Raw genomic sequence first — 18018 nt, 5'->3', positions numbered from 1 at the left:
AACACATTTAGTGGCAATTCTTGACCCTGAACTGAATAGTTATGCTTATCAGCCACACTTGCCTCTGTTGTTCTTTTATATTTTGTTGCTTTTGGGAAATGACTTTTGACTATAACCGAAGTGAGGAAATGTCAACATCGGAGGTGAAAAATCTTTTGCTGATAATGAAGCTGCTGCAAATTGCGTCCGTGGGTTTGCCATGGTATTATCTGATGAAAACTTTGACATGATCGATTGACAGTGGGAATAAAACTGCTCTGCAGAATGACTGACGAGGGCCCACCAGTTGGTTCCGCCCTTGGACTGTTCCTGGTGTGCCAAATGCTGCAGGTGCACACGGGATATGTTGGCAACTAATTGGAACAAGCTAACTTGTGCCATCTTTGAAGGGTGTATGCAATTTACTGTCCATTATTGTGCAAACAAGACAGCACAGGTAACCAGAGAAATGTTTTCTGACCAATTAAGAACCACTTTGTATCACCAGTGCAAACACATTGCAGGCATTCCAACTTGGAAAAAACACTTGTAAGATGTTATCATCATTCCTGGAAACCTGCTATGCACACCTCCTTCCTGAACTTGGGAAAAGCAGCAGTGTTTCGGCTTTTATTTCTCCCCAGTGGGATATGTGTATTATGACATGTGCACAAAGAATTTTAGAGCAAGGATAAACACTATTTTTTCAGACTGTGCACTTACTACAATCGGAAAGCCTAAGACTCCATGACTTCCCCAAAGAATTCATTCTTAAGAATGTCATTTGCAGTTACCAGTATTTGGAATGATGTTGATAAGTCAAGCTTCACAAATGCTTGGCACTGACTCTGTCTACAGTGATGCTGGAAAAATGAGCCTGCCCATGTGGGCTTTGAAGACTTTTTTTGAAGCTGATGAAAGATGATAATAGAAAACTTCATGCTTGCACAAAAAGTTTATCAGCCGAAAGCGTAAATAAGTTAGAGGGGCTGATATCAAAGAAATGATGAACTCTGTGATTCATCTATTGTTTTTTCCTTGCTTGATGGGGAAATTGCTGAAGTGGTTGTTAAATACAGACCGGAGTTGACTGGTAATCATGATAATAGTGTTGATATAATGAACACAGATGAAAACATTCTCATTTATAATATGGTGAATACTTGCGATCAGTTAACTAATGGGCTTGAACAATTTGGAATTATAATAATAAGTAGAAGGTAATGGCAAATTACCTAATTAGAAATAGACTTCTTAGGTAGGAATCTAAGTAAATGAGATATACCCCTGGAAGGAGTCATTAAAAAAAAATCAATTGCAATGTTGCTTCTTCTTTTGAGAACCCCGTTTCTGACTCATCGCCAAATGTCCAATAGAAAAACTATGGCATTCTCAAATTAGGATACTTCAGGAGGGTTTAGTAAAGGAACTACTTACAAAGATGGAGGCAGCATGCAGGAATACAACAAAGCATAGTTCAATAGAACTGTGGACCTCTTACATTCCTGGTTCCATAGGAATAAAGGAAGGAAGATTTACAAAACTGGGAGGAGAGATTTGTGTAGTGTGGGCCCCCTAAGGAGAACCAGTGACCTTTGCTTGGTGCACATAGTTGACTCAAAGTAGCTGTGCAAGGAGAGAACCAGAGAAATAAATATCCCACCCTCCTCCTACTTCCTCCCTCTGAGCTCCCTTTGGATTGAGGGAGGGTTTCCCCATTGCCAGATTTAAGTGGAAGCCAGAGGACTAGGCTGTTATAATCCACACGGTCAGAGAGCAGGGAGGGCAGGGAGCAGGGGGAAGAGTGTAGAGTAGACGGGAATGGGGACATGAAGACATCTGACACAATCCACCCATTTTGCCCCTGACAATCCACTCCTGTCCTTTATCCAAATGTGTTTCCTAAAGAGGGAACGTGGTCGGTATTATCAGCTGCAATGGCAGTGTAAGGCCACATCAATCCCAACGTGCTCATAACTGAAACCTAAAATGTTAGCTGCCACAAGTCTTCTTTACATATAATAGTGGGAGGGGCAATGAGTAAAATAATATATACACAGCTGTTATAGTCCCTGCATCCCCAGCTGGTCACAGGTTCTAATTTGGTAGTTCAAACTATCCGTCCCCCCGCCCCCTCACCCCGACGACTCATTTAATGTTCATACTCTCTGCCAACATGTTGGCCAAAGAGGGATCTTCATTTGGTAGGGTGACCCAAGACTTCATTCCTATGGGATCTGAGTTTTCCTATCTTTATTGGGTTGCCTCTGCATTCTATTGATCAGGACTAATGGATAAGGAAATGTTAAGAGGCACCCACGTGAATCACTGTAGTTCCAGACATTGTCTCCCTTGTATAGCAACAATTTAATGTCTCCTTCCCCTACTCTCTGGTAACAGGCATCAACAGCCCCAGTCGGCACAGTGACCCCTTTCTTGCCCGCTGGCTCCATGGCACAAGGAGCCCGAAATGACTCTAATTTTTAAACATGTGACTTTGCCATATCCCACAATTTTGGATATGTCCCATTGTCATTCAATCGTAAATGTTCTTTAAATTCAATTATGACCATATATTTGGAACTACCAGTCCCTTAGAAGTGTGCTTTTAAATTTCTAAATGTGTGAGGATTAAAAAAAACATTTTAATTGTCAAGTATAACAATATAGGAAGCGCATAAAAAGGGAAATAGCTGGAAATAGCAGGAGTAAAAAATCATAGACCAGAGAATTACCTCAAAGAGAGTAGGAGGAAGTAATAATAAAGAAAAGGACAGAACTCCCTGTCGACAACAACAAATACAATAGAAAAAGATGGGCAAAGCCAAAACATGAGTTCTTTGGAAAGACTCTGGAAAAACAGGATGAAGATAAAAAGAAGGAAGAAAAAACAGCATTAGGAATAAAAACGAAGCATAATTACAGAAAAATGGAGATTTAAAAGAAACTAAGAGTTATCTATCAAAATCTATCAAAAGTATATCTTGAATTTTAGACAAAACAAATACTTAGAATAGTATAGCTTGATAAAACAAACCAAGAGAACTAAAAACTTGAATTTTCCTTTAACAGTTAAATAAATTGAAGTAGAAGTATTGAGCCTCACCAGGCAAATACAGGTTTATGGGCAAATTCTACCAAACATTCAAGGAACAGATAATGCTAATTTGACAAAAAGCATTCCAGAAGGTAGATGACAAAATGCTTTCCAACTCATCTATGCAGCCTGAATAATCTTGATGCCCAAGCAAAGATAGTACAAATAGTAAAAAGTATAAGTCAATCACATATATGAATATAGATAAACATTTTAGCTAAATAAATCTAGCAGGATACAAAAAAACATAATAATACAAATGCCTACATTGGGTTAAGCCAGACATATAAAGGAGGCTTAGCATGTAAACATCTGCAAATTTTCACAAATGCATAAGACATTAATGGAAAAAAACTATATGGTCACCCCAATAGATGTGGAGAAAAGAAATTGATATAATTAGAAGTAGTCATTTGATTAAGTTACACACCACACACACACACACACATACACACTCCTAGTATACTGGGAATGAAGAGAATTCTTCAACCTGATAAGGACTGTCTTCAAGAAAACCTATAGCAAACATCATTCTTTTTTTTTTCCCTCTTTAATTCCGCCCCCGCCCCACCACTTCCACCCCTGACCTATGGATGTTGGTGTCTCCCTTGAGAACTGGATCTCTGAAGGAGGGGCATCTCCTCTCGCACACTCGGAGAGCATCCCCGGGGTCTGGTGCCCTTGGGCACCCCAGGCACACTAGTAGGGGCCTGGCGCACCTGGGATATGGTCTGTGGCTCCACCTGGGGTGCGAACCCAGGACCTTCTGTGTGTAAAGCAGATGTGCTAACCACTACACTATGGAGCCACCCCACAAACATCATTCTTAAGAGGAAAATATTAGAACATTAATAGCAGTTCCTTTAAAAAGCAAGGAGAAAGCAAGAATGCCCATTATTGTTCATCTCTTCAACATTGGAGGTTCTAGAAAGGTCAGTAGAGTGTTAGAAAAAAAATTAAAGTATAAGGATTGGAAGGCAAAAGCATATCTGTCATTATTCACATTTGATATAATTATCTACATAGACAACCCATTAGAATCTACACACAAATTATTAGATGTGATAACAGGGTTTAGCTATGTGGCGGATTATACTAATATTAAAAGTCGACTGCCTTTCTATACATCAGCAATAAACAATTTGAAAAGAATTCTACAACATCAATAAAATCTTTAAGGTGCTTGGAAATAAATCTAACTAAAGGTGTAAAAGACTTAAAAGACTTGTATGCATAAAATTATAAAACTCAACTGAAAAATTAAAGAAGACCAAAATAAATCGAAAGACAATCCATGTTCATGAATAAGAAGTTAATATCCTATAAAGGTATCAGTTCAGTTTTCCTCATTGACCCACAGATATTCATAGGTTTAACGCAGTAAGAAAAAACTCTCCAAAACTTTTGGGTTTTGGCGGCGGGGGGCGGGGTGGGGGAGGTTTGTTTAGAGTTTCATAAACTTATTCTAAAATTTATATAGAAGAGTAAAGGACTTGAAATAGCCAATATACTCCTGAAGAAGAAGAAAGTGATGGGCATGCCCTTCAGACAGCAAGACTTACTATAAAGCAATGGAGACGAAAACAGTGAGCTGTTGGCACAGGATTTGACAATTCCGCAACAGAGTAGAAGAGAGAGCCCAGAAATACCATGCAGCACAAAACAAGTGAGACTGGATCCCTGATTCAAACCATTTCAAAAGACAATTTAGATGCATTAAGTCCTAAAAAGGAAAAGCAATGTTTTGAGAAGATATATAGGCTACTATTTACCTAATCTTGGGGTAGGGAAGGATTTCTTAAAAAATAAAAATAAATAAATAAATATCAACAAATCTGACTACATTAAAGTTAGGAAGTTCTGTTCATGAAAAGATATAAGGGAAAAGATAAGCCACAGAAGATATATGCAAGGCATATAGCAGAAAAGATTAGTACCAAGAATATATAAAGAATTTCCACATAATCAATAAGAAAAACACAGACAGTTATATTTAAAAATGAGCAAAAAAGCCACAAGCCATGAAGAGGAGAAAATAAGTGGCCAATAAATATATGAAAAGATGCCTAATAATAATAATAAGAGGAATGTAAATTAATTCAGTCTTTTGGAAAACCGTTTGCCATTACTTCATAAAGTCGAACATTCATGCGTTTTGTGACCTGGCAATGAACTCTTGCACGGGAACCAGGAGATATAAGCAGGAATATTCACAGCGGCTCTTTCAATACCCACCCTATAATGTAAACAATCTGAACATCCATCGACAGAACAGTGGATTCGTTCATTGATGATAACACGCTGGTGAAACACACAACAGCAGGAGTGATTTTTGGAAACATCACTGAATGCAAAAAATCGAGTCTCAGAAGATAGTCTATTTTTATAAAGCTCAAAAACTGTGAACAAAAAAATAGCAAATACAAAATTTAGGATAGTAGTTTCTTCTGGGGGGGAGGAAGGAAACGCAGGGGAAGAAGACAGGTAGTTACAAATGATGGTAATGCGTTCTAGTGGGTTTGAGTGATGGGTTTACAGCTGTTTGTTATATTACACTTTGTAGCTTTATCTATATGTTACACATATTCTTTTTCTATGTATCACATTAAAGATATAACAGAGATTAAAGGTTTATGTCTGTTTCTGTGGGAGACATATTCTCCAGTTTTCAGAACTTTGTCTTCATTTTGTGTGAATGAATTATTTTGACATATTATGCTGAGAGAGCATTCATTCCCTCCCTGCTTTGGGTCACTGCACATGTTTGGACATTGAGTGACACTGATCATTTCTTTCTTTCCTGGCTCCAGAAGGGGCACGGCAGGAGCGAGGGAGTGAAGTTGCTTTTCTCTGCAGTGATTGGGGAATGCTGGTATTTCTGAAAAGAAATGACTTCTGTCCTTTGTTGTGCCCAGGACTGCATCAGGCAATTGGTGAATGCGACCTCAAGGTTTTCTCTACTGTTCTGGCCGACACAGGTGATGGAAGTGGGGCTTTCCTGAAAATAGGGCCAGATGAGGCTGTGGATTGGTGAGCCCGGCCTTCGAAAAGAAAGGCTGGGGCAGGAGCGGGGGGAATGTGACTGTCGTGGGGGAGGGACTTGGCGCTCTCTTGCCAGGCTAGAAAATTTGGGACTTTCTACATTTAAAGTTCTGGTTAATGTTCCATTTCCCCACAAGCAAGTACAGTAAATCCTTAAAATAGCCTTGGTTTTGGAAGATTGCCATTAGGAGAATCGTCAAGGGAGAATGGGACCAAAGGAAGGAAGGGTGGGTATAATAGCACAGGAGGGGAGGGGTGGAGAGGGAGGTTCATGCTGCTGGAGGCTCCCGTGAGGAGGCTACTGTCTGGCCCCAAGGTGAAAACATGGGTGCTGTCTCCATCACTTCCTCGCTGGGTAACTTGGCCAAGAGACCCAGTTTCCTCATGTTCAGAATGGGCTAATCATAATTTTACCTTCCTTTGTCATAGGGTTTTGTGAAAATAAAGAACTACATCTTGCACATTGCTTGGCACACAGCACCCACCCAATAAATGCAGGCTTAATAAAAAGAAGAGCACCTCCAAAGAGGTCACTGAGCTTTAATAAGAAGCTCTTACTAAAGAGTTTGAGCTGGGGACCATGGCACGGCAGGGGACTGGGGCACAGGGAAGGCCGGCAGGAGTCTGGAAGGAATCGCAATAACTTGATCATACTTTCCCATCGCCCCCCTGACCAAGCAGTCCTGTAACAAGTCCTTCGAAGAAAAAGCTGCCTCCGGCACACACGAAATCATCCAGAAACTGTGCTCGTGACACAGCTATTATTGTTATGTGGACATTTGCAAGCTGCGTTCTTTTCATTTCATGCCTTATGAGAATTCATCAGTAGCTCCTGTGAGGCAGGATTGACCTATTCATCCACGTGACATTTAAGCAATATACACTGGACCTTAACAACCCCAGGTGGAATGTTTGGTGATTTGGGTCTGGGGCTTATGTCCTTCCTGCTTGGAAAGTGAGTCCTTCCTACCTGAAAATTAGCCACATTAGCTCTTGCAGATCCTAGAGTCTTATAACCTCCGAAACCTGGCGGATTGGAATCCTAGAATCCCTATGACTTAATCATAGAATCTCTGAAGGGGTGTGTGTGTGTGTGTGTGTGTGTGTGTGCATGTGTGTGTGTGTGTGTGTGTGTGTGGAGAGAGGCGAGTGGAGCAGACAATATCAAAACAACAAAACCAGCGTGGGATGAATGAGATCAAAGTCACACAAAAAGAACAAAACACTTCTAAAATCTGAAGTAGAAACGTACCTGTGATGCCCATCAGTGATGCTACCTGTTCCCTTGCCCTGGGGAAGGCAGCGGATATATAGTAGGTGCCATCACTACCAATCTTATGCCCCATCAGGAGAGAGGTGGCCCCGAAATTATGCCAGATGAAGCTAGATGCTCCACTGTGTCCTTTAGAGTTAATAAAAGACATAAAGAAGTCGATGGAAGTCGATAACTCAGAAATTATCTATAACTGAAAAGTGTGAGGGTTTGTTGCTAAAGGGAAAAGTAAAGTTCTTTTGGAAAAAATGTTTTGTTTTGTTTTGTTTTTGCTAAAGAGAAAATAAAAAGAAGTAAAATATTTTTTAAAGCACTGCATGCATCAATTTCTGCCAGTTGCGTAGTTCAAAGATTAAAACAGACTTGATGAGTAACAATTTGCTTGATTTAAGCGATTTAATGTGGAGAAGATAAAATCTCTCCAAGTCAAGAAGGTCCAGCATAAAGACATAGGAGCACATATCGGACACTTACTTCTGCCAAAGACTGCCCAGGGACTGGCCCACCGAACCTGTATGAAAGGGAACAACAGTATCCCCGGTTTAAGTGTACAATTTATTGGTATTAACTATGGAATTTACCTTTTTATTGGATAACCCATCCCCTTTCCCACTCACTCTCAGCCCGTTTCCTTATTTCCCTCCCATGAAGGGAACCTACGCATGCCAATCATTAAGCTCCTGTCCCTCTGGTCCAAACCCATCTTCTGTCTTCTGTTCCGTCAAGATGCTGGGCCTGGGATTCCCCAGCCACATTTCTGCTCTGTCAGCTGGCTTCCTGTTAGTGTCTGTTACTGGGGACATGGGGGAGGGTGGCAAGCTGGGAGGCTCGAGGAGGGAGACAGGACTGGCTCCTTCCTGCCTCACTGTTTCCATGAACCTTGCTCCGACATTGCTACTTCCTTCTGGAAGCTGTGATTCTTTCCTGTGGTGGCGCTGGCAGAACCAGCTTCACTGAGTAACACCCCCAACTCCCAAGACACCAGCACCAGCCCACAGCGTCCCCGCCTCGGAGGTCTGCCTCCACCTCCTCTTCATTTCTAAGTTGTTATAATTCCCAACTCTTCCCTCTCCCACTCCCCAGCCCTAGGGCTGGTAGCTGCTCCCTACAGCTGCTTCCTCCAAGACTTCTCAACATTCTCTCTCTACATATATACTTCTCTAGCCAACTTTATAGTCAACTAACAATTCTTTATGTTAAGTTCTCTTTGGTCAAATAACTGGTGTGATTTCTGTCTTTGGATTAGACCCTGACACGTACCATAAATATAAGTTAATTGTATGTATTTCATTGTGACTGTCCGGGACTTAGAAAGTCTGCGTTCCTGACCTGGTTCACTACTAGTTTCTAAAATAATCAAGTAAACGATTCCTTGGCTTGTCGTCTCCCTCTGCTCCCATCCTCTTGGGTTACAAAGTTCTACCTGCTAGACCGCTCTTATTTTCAGGATATACTAATAGTAATAGTAATAGTGATAGTAATAGTAATACTGATAGTCATACTGATACTGAGACTACCATTTATTACGAGTTTATTATGTGCCTCGTAGTTCCCTATTTGTATTTTCTCATTTAGCCTTCGACACAACCCCATAAAGTAGATACTAGTATTATCCTTGGAGGTCACAGAAGGACACTGATAGCCAGAGAGGTTAAAAGACTTGCCCAGAGACTCAGAGCTCTAGGTGACAGAGCAGACATCAGCCCCAGGCAGGCTGAAGCTAGAATTCCTGTGCTTCGCCTGCTGGCTGTGGTGTGAAAAGAAACAACCAGCTCCGAACCAGCTCTGAACCAGCTCTGCCACTAATGGGATGCGTGACCAAGAGGCCGAGGTATTGGATGGCTCTTGGGAACAGACAGCCTAAGGCGTGGATGGAAGGAGATAGTGAGCCCGGTGCTCAACTCACCCGTGACTGACGGGGGTCGACTGATGGGGGTCGACTGGCGTGTCGGTAGGTACCACCAACACGGACGGGAGCAGGAGTTAGAGTCTGAGGTTTTCAGAAGGCAGGAATGGGAGAAAAACACCCTTCCCTAGAGAGAGCTGCAGAGGGAGTGGTGTCCTCAGGGGAAGGCAGGTTCCAGTCAGAGCCGAAAGGTATGGTAGTTTGCTGGGGCTGCCTACCACAGTGCCACAGACTGGGTGTTTAACCAACTAAAATTTATCGTCTCAGTTCTGGAGGCCAGAAGTCTAAAATCAAGGGGTCGGCAGAGTTGGTTTCTCCCGAGGGCTGTGAGGGAAGGGTCTGTCTGGGCCCCTCTTCTCGGTTTGTAAACGGCCATGTTCGTGTTCACATTGTATTCTCTTTGTGTGCGTGTCTGTCTGCAAACATTCTCTTTTTACAAATGGACACCAGTTATATGGGGTTAAGGGCCCATTTTGACCTCATTTGACCCTTGATGACCTCATTTTAACTTGACTGCTTCTGTAAAAACTCTATCTCAAAACAAAACAAAACAAAACAGGTCACATTAGGTCACTTTAGGACTTCAACATATGAATTTGGGGATGGGAGTGCGATTCGACCCTTAACAAGAATGAAGGGAACAGTCAGAGAGGAGAGGAGACCAGGAGGGTGGGCCCCTCCTTTGTTCCCTGAGTTCCCAAGAGCACAGGGAAGGGTTTGGGAAGGCTCAGGGCTCAGACAAGGGGTCTGATTGGGAAGCACGAAGAGTGTTCCGGAATAAGGTTCTGGGTCATGGGGGAGGCCTTGGGAACCTGTACTCTGGCAGTGACTGGGGTGGGCCAGGAAGTGAATGCACTAGCCCTCTCTCTGATGGTCTCGAGGGGAAGGTGGTAGCCAATTCCAGCTGGCCTGTGGCCACTGGACAGCTGCCCTCTCTTCCACTCTTGGTCGTTCTGTGCCTGGTGGCAAGTGGAGGCTCTCGCAGGCAGTGTTGAAGGTTGCTCTTCCCAGAAATAAAAGGACAGGAGGTCTCCCCCAAGGCCCTCAATTAACCAGGTTGATTTCCATGGCCCATTTCTATTTTGTAATAAGTAAGGAAACACAAATCCTAAGGCTCTAGGCTCTGGAATGCCTTTCTGGCAGTTTTGAGGCATCCCGCCTCGATGGGCGTCGAGGAGCAAGAACCCCGAGGCTGCAGAGGGAGAGGCTCCTTGGAGAAAGTCAGGCGATGTGGAGAACTTCTGGATCTCATAAGAGAATCCCTTGCATCAAAAGCCACCCCGTCGGCCAGGCTGAAAGGAAGAAACAGTGCTGGGGGTCAAGTCCCTGGGGCATCACCCAGGTGAGAGGGGCCCTGATGGCCTTGGACCCCAGGGCCAATGACCCCAGGCACTCCGAATCTACTCAGCTCTCCTCCTTTGCCTCCTCAGCAAACCCAGTCTTCCCCTGACCCATTACCTGATGTGGTGTGAGAGATCACATATGTCCAGTCATCCCCCCGCCCATTCCCATACTAATCACCCCAAGACACATGCTTACCACTTCCTTTGTTGTACTCAAACTATCAATTCAAAAGAATCAAATTATGCAACACAGAGAGAGGAGTCTAGAGATAGAAATCCGACGAAGATGACGGTCTAGAGAGAAGCAGAATCTGATGGAAGGCTTCAGGGAAGGTACATTTGAAAGTAGGAGCAGAGTCTGAGCACTCCATGAGTCCTGGCAGGACAGGCCCTGCCAACGATGGATTGGGGTGAGACAGGGATTCCTAGGATGGGGAGACGGGCCATGGGGGCCTTGAGATCCCTCATCTCTCCGTCAGAACCAGGGTCAGTGCCCCAGGCTCCCTGTGGCTGCACAGGACCCCAACCCAGCCTGCCTTCTCTGAGCCCAGCACTCTACACCCACATCTCTTGGCTGCTCCATTGGCACCTCCGCCCTCAGAACGCCTTTGGTCAGAGGCAGCTTCATGCCTTGAGTCACACTCATAGGATCTGTCTGTCCAGGCCTTCTCCGCAAAATGCCTTCCAGGAGTCCCCGCATCCTTGCCTGGAGCACAGCCTTCAACCTTACAGGACAGTGTTCTCGATGATGTCCCCAGGTGCTCTTCTCCCCATGGCTGAGCCACAAGCCCCTCACTCCCTAGCTGGAGACTCGGATCCATCCTCGGCCCTAGAATCAGCCCTGACCCAAGACAGGAGAGATGCGCAGGGTCACAGCTGTTCCTCAGCCTTTTTTGTCACTCCGTTCTCACCCCTGGTTCCAGCCTTGTTTCTGAGAGCCAGGGCCCACTTGTCAACACTGAGCTGCAAGTTTTGGCTAATGCAATAAGACAATAAAAGAATATAAAAGGTACACAGATTGGGAAGAAATAAATAAAAGTGTCTTTTTTTTTTGGCAGATGGCATGATCACCTATGTAGAAAATCTGAAAGAATTAACAAAACATCTCCTAGAAATAATAAGCGATCGTAATTAACAAAACATCTCCTAGAAATAATAAGCGATTGTAGCAAAGTTGCAAGATACAAGGTTCATATACAAAAGTCAATCCTTTCCTCTATACCAGCAACGAACAAGTAGAATTTTAAATGAAAAACGCAAAGTTGCAAGATACAAGGTTAATATACAAAAGTCAATTCTTTCCTCTATGCCAGCAACGAACAAGTAGAATTTTAAATGAAAAATACAATACCATTTACACTGGAACCTCCCCAAATGAAATACATATATATAAATCTGACAAAATATGTATAAGATCTATACAAAGAAAACTATAAAACTCTGGGAAAAAAATCAAAGAAGAATAAGTAAATGGGGAGAGATTCCATGTTGACAGATAGGGAGACTCAATATTGTCAAGATGTCCGTTCTTCCTAACTTGATCTACAGATTCTACACAATCCTAATCAAAATCTCGGGAAGTTATTTTGTGGATGTCGACAAACCGATTCTACAGCTTATATAGAGGAGCAAAAGATCCAGAATAGCTAACACAATACCGGAGAATAACAAAGTTGGAGGACAGGCACTGCCTGCTTCGACTTACTGTAAAGCTGCGGCAATCAAGACAATGTGGTATTGGTTAAAGAACAGACAAACAGACCAATGGAACAGAATAAAAAGACCAGAAATAGACGCTCATGAATACAGTCAACTGAAATTGGGTAAAGGGGCAGAGACGATACAATGGAGCAAAGACAGTCTTTCAACAAACAGTGTTGGAGCAACTGGACATCCACATACAAGAAAGTGAATCTAGACACAGACCTAACACTCTTCACAAAAATTAACTCGAAGTTTATCATGGACCTAAATATAAAACGCAAAATTATAAAACTCCTGGACGATAACACAGGAGAAAGCCTAGATGACTTGGGGTATGACGATGATTTTTTAGATAAAACCCCAAAAGTATGATCCATGAAAGAAACAATTGATAAGCTGGACTTCATTAAAATTAAAAACTTCTGTGAAAGAGAATGTCAAAAAAATGAAGAGACAAGTCACAATCTGGGAGAAAATATTTGCAAAAGGCACATCTGATAAAGGACTATTATTTAAAATGTCCAAAGAATTTTTAAAGTTCAGCAGTAAGAAAACAAACAGCCTGGTTATAAAATTGACAAAGACCTTAACAGATACCTCACCAAAGAAGATGTAAAGGAGGCAAATAATCATATTAAAAGGTGCTCCACGTCATATGTCATCAGGGAAAGGCAAATTAAAACAACAATGAGATACCACTACGCACCTATTAAAATGGTCAGAACCCAGAACACTGAGAGTACCAAATACTGGCGAGGATGTAAAGCAGTGAGAACTCTCCTTGGTTGCTGGTGGGAATGCAAAATGGTACAGCCACTTGGGAAGACTGGTCGTTTCTTCTAAAAGAGGTGAAAACTTTTGTCCACACGAAAACCTGCACACAGATGTTTATAGCAGCTTCATTTATAATTGCCAACACTTGGAGGCCACCAAGACGTCCTTCAGAAGGTGAATGGATAAATAAACCAATTTCATCCACACGATGAAGTATTATTCAATACTAAAAAGAAGTGAGCTATCAAGCCATGATAAGACACAGAGAAATCTTAACCGCATATTACTAAGTGAATAAAACCGGTCCAAAATGCTATATACTGTACGATTCGAACTCTATGACATTCTGGAAAAAGCAAAACTCTGGGGATGGTAAAAAATCAGTGGTTGCCAAGGGTTGGGGAGGATGAAGAGGAACACGGAGGATTTTTAGGGCTGCGAAATGCTACTATATGATACTATAATGGTGGATACACGTCATTACACATTTGTCCAAAGTCTGTGGACTTTAGGTGATCATGCTGTGTCATGTAGGTTCATCAATTGTAACAAATATACCACTGTGGTGCATTTGCTGATACTGGGGGAGGCTCTGCATGTGTAGGGGTAGAGGGGTACATGGAGAATCTCTGCACCTTCTTCTCGATTTTGCTGTGAACCTAAAACTGCTCTAAAAAAATAATGTCTTAAAATATCTTTTTAGAAGCTCAAGATGCAGGCCTGCCTTGCTCTGCACCTCCCCCGCTGGCTTCCTAAACTTGCAGGTGGTGCTCCTGGGCCCCCGCCCACAGCTGGCAGCCTGCCCATCAGAACAAACCTACTTTCCCTGTGACTGTAATCAGCCTGGAGGTGGGGACACCTCTCTCCTTGGGCAACTGCTGCCCGCCAGCTGAAGTCTCAGCTCTGAACTGTCCTACCTGGAGACCTCGTGCAACAGAAGCATCTCTCATGAGGCAGTGGTCTGTGGAGCAGGGATTTTCCTGTGAGTCCTCACACGAGAGCAGTTGCTTTATCTGCCTCTGCACAGATGGAACGCTGCGGGGCCGTTATCTTCCTCATGACTCCAAACCACAGTTTGGTGTCTGGTATCGCCGTCACCACCTTGGCCTGCTCTCAGAAAACAGCCAGCGGTTTCAGGGTCCTCCTTTGCAGTTCCCCATTTTTGGCTCAGGACACCCAGGCCAGTGAGGGGACGTGTGGGGGGCACTATTCTGGCCTTGGAAGAGCGAGTGGTCCGGGGTGAAGCCACTGAGATGATCCAGTGACAAGAGGTAGAAGCCTGAGAGTTCAAAACACAAATTCTTCCATTCCAGGAAGTCGGACCAGCTCCTCCTGCTGGGAAGAACATTTTCCATGTGCAGGGCTCATAGCAACTGCCCTTGGAGGCCTTGTTCCCCCCCGCTTGCCCCGACACCTGCTCCTGCCCTGATCCACTCACCTGCACAAAGAAGAACCTGGTGGCCGCCCCTCCCAGCTCCATAGGGTTACATGATAATGTCATCACCAGATCCTTTAACTATGTCTAGAATCTATTCGCTCTTCTGTTTCTGCTGTCACCACCAAAGTCCCAACCAGCATCATCTCCCTTCTGGTGACTGCCCGCTCAGGGTGTCCCCGAATATCTTCAATCTATTCTCAGCATGGCAGCCCGAGCCATCTGTTCAAAAAGTATATCTGATCATATCCCTCCTCTGCCTGCAATTCTCATAGCTTCTCAGAGCCCCGAGGATGAAGTCCCAAATTCTTATCATGGCCCTAAAGCCCCGCAGAACTTGGGCTGTCCCCACACCTCCAACTCCTCTCATCCTCCCCTCTTCCCGCTCCCTCTCTGGGCTCCATCCCCAGCTCTTCCTGGTTCTTTGAAGTCTTCATATTCTCTCATCTTACGGGACACTCTTCCCTCCCAAACCAAACAGCCTCAGCTTAAAGGAAACGTCTCCTCGGACACGCTCCCTGAACCCCAGGCAAGGTGAGGCAGCCCTGCCACGCTCCTAGCAGCTACGCTTTTCCTGCTACAAAGCTTTGAAAGGTTCATCGCACCTTCGCTTGTTACCTCCGTCCTGTTTAGCGCTTCACAGAGGCGAGACCGTGGCTGCTTCGTTTCACTGCTCTGTTCTCTAAGCACCACGCAGTGCCCAGAACACAGTAGGAGCTTAATATATTGTTCGGTTAGGGTTGCATTCGTTTGCAACGGTGTAATTCTTTTTCACGGAATAAATCTTTGAGAGATATGGGTGTTGGTTCAGTGCCTTGGTAATGTCAGGGCCGGCGTGTGAATGGCTCTCGGCTTTTCCCGCATTCCTGTTGCTCTGTGTTTGGAAGACAGCTGTGCTCCAGGCTTCAAATCCATGTTCAAGGATGAAGGAAGGGGAGGAAGGGAAGGGCAAAAAGCCATTGTCTCACTAACCTATGTCTTTCTTTTATTTGTGAATAGGTGCTTCCTCCAGAAGACCATTCTTTTTATTTGGGTCAAAACAGGTCAGCTGTGCATTCTTAGGCCAATCATTGTCCAAGCAGAAGGAGGCTTCCAAAACTGCTTCATGAAATCACGATTCTTCTAAAGCAGCGGTTCCCAACCTTTTTGGCTCCAGGGACGGGTGCTCTTATGAGAATCTAATTCCTGATGATCTGAGGTGGAGCTGAGGCGGTGATGCTGGCGCTGGGGAGCGGCTGCAGATACAGATGAAGCTTCGCTCACCTGCCCACCTTCTTTTGTGTGGCCTGGTTCCTAACAGGCCATAGACTGACCGGTAACGCTCTTCGGCCCTGGGTTGGGGACCTCTGTTCTAATGGATTGCAATGAAGAGCCTTCTACCCTGAGCTCAAAGGATCTCCCCATCCACCCGAAAAATAACGGTTCCGTTAGAAGAGACAATGGTAAGGGGAAAGGAATACAGAAGTTATTTATTGTGATACATTGAATTATCTCCCAAACGTAACAATTTAAACCAATAGATATTATATCTCACACAGTTTCTGAGGGTCAGAAATCTGAGAGCAGCTTAACTAGATGGTTCTGGCTCAGGGTCTCTTGTGAGCTTTCCGTCAAGCCGTTGGCTGGGACAGCCCTGAAGTCAGGACTGGGGCTGGAGGGTCCACTTGTAAAATCCCTCGCACGTTTGTCAGCAAAAATCTTCAGTTCCTTGCCATAGAGCTGTTCGTGATATGGCAGCTGGCTTCTCCAGAGTGAGTGATCTGATCGGGACGTTGGGGACAGGGGAGGGGGAGGGGGGGGAGAGAGAGAGAGAGAGAGAGAGAGAAGGAGGAGGAGGAGCCGAGATGGGAGCTGTAGTGTCTTCTATAATCTAATATCAGAAATGACATGCCATCTTCCGCTCTGCTCTAACTGGTCACACAGACCAACTCTGGCACCCCGTGGGATGGGACCACGTGAATGTGAATTCAGGAGATGAGAGTCATGGGCAGTGACTTTGGAGACAGACGGCTAACAAAACCTGTAGAAAAGACAACACACCTTGGCGGCCATGTTGCATGTTTGTTGGGTTTGAAGAAACTGAGCTGAAATTAAGTGTCCCAGTTTCAAGGGTAAAGAGAGGAACAGAATAAGAAAGCTTGTGCTGATGTCATGCCTACTATGTGCTAGCCATGGACGTAGGTAATGTCATCGACTTGCCCTAACAGCACTGTGACAAACAGGTGATGTCTCCGTCGTGTGGGTAAGAGCCCCGGGGAGGCCAACCCTCAGCATGCCTTCCCTGCAGCCGACCCCTTCTAAAGCAGTCCTCACCCACAGGGGGCTCTACGCGGATTAGTTGAGTCTGTTTGATTCTCTTCTGTGAACTTGAACTAAGGAGTCTTGGTGAAAGAGTGGGCATTTGGAACAGAAGCTGAGAACTGCCCTATGAGGGATGCAGACGCAGTGCTGGGACTCGCCCCAGGGGCTGTGAGTGCTGCTGGCTCAGCCAAGAGCCTCTTCAGGGACAGCGTCAGCGACAGAGCTCTGCCTTGCCCAAGGTCATGCCCTTTCCCAGGTGAAGAGGAGGGAGAGATACAGTGACTAATGGATGCGGTATAAAGCCTGGCCATCCTGGCCCAACTCAAGACAACTCTGAAGGAATGTCTGGCTCCTGTGGGATCAGCCAGGGCAGTTGTGGGTCTTAACCACAGTTGAACTCCTTGGTGTGTTTGACAGACCCAAATTACTCTAGCTAGTGGTGGCTGTGTGGTCGTGAGTTGCCAATGATGTGTCTCTACTAGGGCACGAGAGCACATAAAGGATTGTCTTCCAAAAGGTGCACAATTCTCTCCTACAGATTTCATGGCCTTGCCCCACAACCCCTTGACCCCATTATGATTCTCTCACTGCACTCGCCACATGGCATCTTTTCTCACCGCTGACACTTCCCATGTCATAGAGTCTGCTGAGCCATCTGGCCCAAGTGGCGGGGCTGCTTGCATTGTGGTTTGACCTGCTACAGAGCCCTTCTCTTCTCTGGAATCCTCTCAAATCTGGCGGCCTCTTACGTGTGCAAAGGGCACACCTTAATAAACACCCTACACCCTAAACTTCATCTCAGAGTCTGCCCAACAGATAGCCAAACCTGCGACACAGAGAGAGAAGGCAGGTAACAGAGATCTTGAGACAGAAGAGCCCATGAGAGCCATGAGTATGTGCGGGGAGTCAGGCTGAGGTGCTGATGGGTGTGGCAGGAGGGACGGGGCAGAAATAGGAAGGAATGGTCACAGTGGTGGCAGGTGCTATAATATAAGCAGTCCTCAGGGCTGTCTCAAAGTCTTAGCCACCTGCAACTCCCCAGTTACTCTCTCAGTTCTGCAAAGCTTGGATCTTTAGGTTCCCAGGGATACCTATCATCCTGCATGGGGCAGGCTGCCCATTGTCATCCAGTGTCTGTGCTTCCAGAGCTTTAATAAAAGAATT

This window comes from Pteropus alecto, unplaced genomic scaffold (assembly GCF_000325575.1).
Source record: "Pteropus alecto unplaced genomic scaffold, ASM32557v1 scaffold94, whole genome shotgun sequence".
NCBI classification, from domain to species: domain Eukaryota; kingdom Metazoa; phylum Chordata; class Mammalia; order Chiroptera; family Pteropodidae; genus Pteropus; species Pteropus alecto.
This window is presented reverse-complemented; position numbering follows the sequence as displayed.